Source organism: Lycium ferocissimum, chromosome 8 (genome assembly GCF_029784015.1).
Source record: "Lycium ferocissimum isolate CSIRO_LF1 chromosome 8, AGI_CSIRO_Lferr_CH_V1, whole genome shotgun sequence".
Taxonomy (NCBI): domain Eukaryota; kingdom Viridiplantae; phylum Streptophyta; class Magnoliopsida; order Solanales; family Solanaceae; genus Lycium; species Lycium ferocissimum.
Window position 1 is genome coordinate 36,311,723 of NC_081349.1, and position 5,295 is coordinate 36,317,017.

The window sequence follows — 5,295 nt, forward strand, 5'->3', positions numbered from 1 at the left end:
TTTTTAAAACAAGCACTTTTAATTTCTCAAAAGCTTAGCCAAACAGACTATTAAACTAACATTTGGTTAAAGTAGATGCTAATTAAGAAGGTTGACTTGCAAGTTGATTCAACCACAATCAAAAATAATATGCACCTTTATGATTCGTGTCAATCATGATGGGCTCCACGATAGGTGGGAGGCTCAATACCAGTAATCCTCAAAAGCTAAACAGATCTCACTAATTGACTTCAAGAGAAGAAGAAGAAGAAGGAAAAAAAAAGGGAGTCCACAGTTCATTTAGTGGCTTCACTCATTCAGACACGTGATAAATTATCATTAATTTTCAGAATGGATAAACTTTGTTCTATATAAAGGTTGTGTCCCAATTGAAGAGTGAAGCACTTTGAACGATTAAGCTTTGGAAGGCCATGGAATGTTTTGTGTGTTCTAGCACCAAAGAACAATTGTAAAGAAATGTATTTAAATATAAGAGTTATACCTCAATTGGGCAATCTAAGCTTAGGTTACATCAGAACTGTTTAGTAATCTATAGAATGAAAGTGCATAACATAGCTGATAGCACCAGTAGGAAAAATATAATTTGTATTTAATGTTACTCAATATCGTCTTTTTATAGTAATGAAGTTTGGACCAATTTGCGCATGTACCCAAACTATTCCACTAGTTCCGTGCTACCTTCCATCGACACGTATATCAAGTAACTCTGTCCATCAAAACTTAAGTAGGCGGAAAAAAAGAATCTACTGTTTTTTGTGTCTCAAGGTGGGATTTGAATCTTGATCTCCAAAGCTTGCACCAACGTCATTGACAATTGGGTTACACCTTTGGATGCAATGTTACTTCAACATCTATAAAACATTATAGATATCTTTATACAATACAAGTCGTGCTGTGCTAAGTCAAGCCGTGAATATCCTTCATACAGATACAATCCACATACTTTTACAGGGTCCTTTTATGTAAAGTTCAGTCAATTAGAGCCAATTTTTCACTTCCGCACCTTATGCATGAACAGGCTTAAAGACCACCCCTATAAGGCAGCCATTTCTCATAAATCTAAGAAACAAAATAAGCAAACAGTGCCATTTTAAGGGTAAAAGGTACACCTAAATTGGGATAAAGGGCACACTCAAATAAAATAAAATAAAATAAAAAGGTGCAGCTTCTTAGCAAGAAAAAAGAACATCAAACACCAGACCCATCCTCAACCTTTCATCAAAGGAGTTGATGAATTGTAAGACAATATGGAAGACCAAAGCACAATGTAGATTATATGTAACCTTTCTTTATAAGTTGCATAAATGGTTCAAGATTAATAATACAACCATTGCAGAGCAAAGCACAACCTAGATGCCATGATACTTTTTGTTTACAAGTTGCATAAATGTGACATTCTACTTCTTAATACATAGTGTCACATTTTTCAACAAGATTCAAGCAACTTCAACATTCTTTATGCTAAACTCTTTTTCTTTCGAAAGTATTGCATATACTCAGGCATGAATTGAATGGCTATGAAACGAAGCAGGGTGTGTTTGGCAAAACAGCCCCGCAATCCATCTAGTGCCATCCTGTAGCTAAAAGAAATCGATATCTATGTAGCATTGGATTAGCCAGAAATATCAATAATAGAACATAAGATCATAATGAGTGAGCAAAACAGCCAGGCATGTTATCTATATGAAATGGGAACATATTGAGTGACAAAAGGAGGTAATCGTGTTAAATGGGCCTTCAGAGACACTGTCATACTGCATTTTCTGAACTGCAGATACAATCCATACTTTGCCAAGTGCAGGAGAGCACTTCTTCAATGCAGGTTAAGTCGATTGTCTTTGTATTTCTACATCACTTAAGATGTAATTTTGGTATGCAAGAAAAATTAATTTTTGTTATGAACTTTGGAAAATACAGAACTCAGATGAAAATATCTAATAATATGCATAAAAACTTTCAGCAGCAAATTCGTCAAACACAAGACAAAACAAACTTCAAAAAGACTTACATTAGGAATAGTAGTGAACTAAACATCTACCATACAGCTAGATGCTGTAACTTAATTACCTGGAACATGAACCACCCACCCGAAAGCTAAGTACTACAAGAGCTACTGGATGATAACCTAAACAAAGCTAAACACGTCCACCCCACAGGCATTCATTGCGAACCTTGCTAGACCTCAAGAGGGGCTCCACATCTCTAGGAGGGTTTAAACCAAGACTCTTAGCACGCTCCCATCTGTCAAGTCTGCTCAATCCAAGACATGGCCCAAAAGCCATATTCAGGTCAAATTGCGTTAATATTTCCTCGTTCCCATCATAATCATCTGCAAAATTGCAAACCCTTGATATATTAAAAGGTATTTCAAGAAGAAAACTATAGAGTAGCACATATAACAATCAGAACAAAAGGTCGCTATGATCTTTTGCATACTTAGTTCTAGAAGAAGCGAAAAAGTTGTAAGTAAAGTCCAAAGATCGTAAGCATTCCCTTATTTTCTCTGTAAGTAAAATTACTAAGATACAAATAGCAACCAGTAAAACAAAAATATCCTCAAGCTATATTCTGATAACACCATACAAACAAGATCACCAATCACACCAGTTATCCAAAGTTTTCTGAGGTTGCATTTTAGTGATCATTCACCAGTACATTCCTGCTATATTGAAGATTTTTGTTGAGGATTTGGGTTCTTTAATTTGAATAGCAACAATTTTGTCTATTATCATTCCATAAAGACAACTCATCGAAAAGCCAATTTCAGCAGCCTTGTTTGCAACTCATTTATATCATTAATCAGGAGGAGAAGAAAAAGCAAATACCGGGTTCTCTTACTCCATTCTCGCAATTTTTAACCCTTTATCTGATGTACTCCATTGTCTTTATTTGGATCTAAGTATCTTTTAATAGCCTAAGTTCTTATAATCAAAGCACTGAAATATTTATAAAATATGCATCACATAGGGTCCGCGACAATTTCACTATTCCAGTGGTAGCAATGGAATAAATCAATAAACAACATTATCTCCACAAAAATGTGCATTTATCATTTATTAGACATTGCCAAATATGCAGATAGTCTTTTGGTGAATGTATGATTCATTGGATTTAGCAGGATCCGAACGTATTAGGATAAGTCATCTGCACAGCATGATGTGATCACAGTGATACCAAAGGGGTATGGTCTTGTTACTTATCCATGAGTCCACTATGTTGAGAAATATCAATGAAGGAATTGGAATAAACACGGTCACAAAAAGAGAACTCCAATGGATAAGAATTAAAAACAATTGATCTTTTCATGATTTTTTCGGTCAGACTCACAAATAGACATTAAAACCTCTTTAATGTGTCTTCTGCTTTTTAATTTCAGAATGCTTCATCTAAAGTTGTTCAAATATAGTATAATACATGCTAGTAACTGTTATTTCCAATCCAAAATCATAACTATATATGCATGTCGATTATTGTTTAATCGATGCTGTTTATAAATTGATCATGCTATATGCATTAGTATTAAGTTGAAAGTATCTTGTGCTTCACCGGCAGTGAAGACAAGATTGATGTTGTGCAAATTCTTGGTTGAGGATGAAAGTGTTTCTGAGTATACTAGGTAGTTAATCTTTCCATTGTAATAGTTGATACCTAGGTTGTTGCTATGTAAGGGGTGATCCCATCAGACTAAGCAAGCTGTGATAGCTTGGCTGCTTTGTAAATATTTACTTGGTAATTAATACAAGTTGATATTTACCAAAAAAAAAAAAAAAGAAAGCATCTTGCCTTAATCTCTTCTTAATGCAATATGGAATAACTTGATTAGAACTTTATGCAGTAATTTTGTCTATATTTGCTTTAGCACAAACAAAACTAACACGCACAGGTACAAAATTACATATCAAGTGCATCCATGGGCTAGTGACCTTTCAAGATTATGATTCACCAGTCTGTACTCCCCCTTAAATTGAATGACACTCTAAATACTTTACTGCAATTGGAGAAAAATGGGCTGCTTTCCGAAAAACAAGAGAAAACAAGAGGACAAGCATATCAAAGCAAAAAAATGAGAAATAACAAAAACGATAAAGTCATCTTGAAATCAACAGTTGCTCAAATTTAAATACAAGGCTCAACAAATATCTATGACAGAATGCAGAACTACGACTACGACTAGAAGGAATAAGCGAGACTATTGATATCCTAATCTGAGTCCTCCAGATCATAGCCAATGTCTTCACAGAGGAAAAATAGTAAAACTTTCTCTTGAAATCAAAAGTTGCTCATTTAAATATCTATGACAGAATGCCGTTACTAGCTAACGAATTGATAGTGCAGATAACCAATCTTCATTGTGAACAAAACCATACTACACCAAATGATATAATGACTCACAAATTCAGCCATTTAACCTAGTAGTAAATTATTACTTAATTAGAGAACAAGGTAAAAGTTACTAGGATTTGCTTCATACTGTAAGACTGTAACTAATACTCCACCTTATCATTTCAAATGCCATCAACAATGAAATAATAAACCCTAAAACGACGTGTCAAAAGAAGAATGAATTATGTATAGACCAAACATAACCAATATCAGGTCTTCCAATCTTAACCATAAACAAACAGAGGAAAATAAACACTAAAGCAAAAAACATACAGTGTTTTTATCCAACACAATTTATCATTTTTTTCTGAAAAAAAAAAAATCCTCATACTCTATTTTACAGCGTGTAATATATGATTATCATATGTAACTTAGCTTGCAAATCAAGATATGGGAGATGAGTTTTGGTGTTACAGATTTCTTAGTAGCAAATGGTGATTTTGAATGTGTTGGTTTTGTGATTCCACTGTTATTCTTCATTTGCTTATAGAAACCCTTCATATCTGCTTTTGAAACCGTCCAAAAATTACAGCAGAGATTTAGTTTATAAATTCAAATTTTGAAGGCATTCCCCATGAACAAGGTGCTAATTGGTATTACACACACACACACACTTATCCGAAAAAATATATATTGCAGCTTTGGGCTTTACTAAAGGCTTTTTGAGCTCGGTTTGTTGTTTTGGCCTTTTAGCCCACTAAACAGAAATGAGGAGAAGTGCACACATACCTGATTTCGACGTTGTCATTTAATCTGTGTCTGCTTTTTAATTTTTCATTCCACGTGTATCCACTTCGAATATACGGTGTTGAAGTTAATCTGAACAAAGTCTAACTTCAAACACAATATTTAAATTTTTATATGGTTGAAGTTCAGGCACATATGACTATAATACAGTCATTTTTAAACAGA

At 34.1% G+C, this 5,295-nt stretch overlaps 1 long non-coding RNA gene across 1 annotated transcript; it reads right to left on the bottom strand.

Moving 5' to 3' along the window:
* Window positions 1–1,923: 1,923 nt before the first annotated feature.
* LOC132068271 (uncharacterized) lies at window positions 1,924–4,758 on the bottom strand. Its single transcript, XR_009417364.1, has 2 exons — window positions 4,455–4,758; window positions 1,924–2,329 (listed from the first exon to the last, which is right to left on the bottom strand). It is a non-coding gene; the product is annotated as an uncharacterized LOC132068271 (long non-coding RNA).
* Window positions 4,759–5,295: the final 537 nt, after the last annotated feature.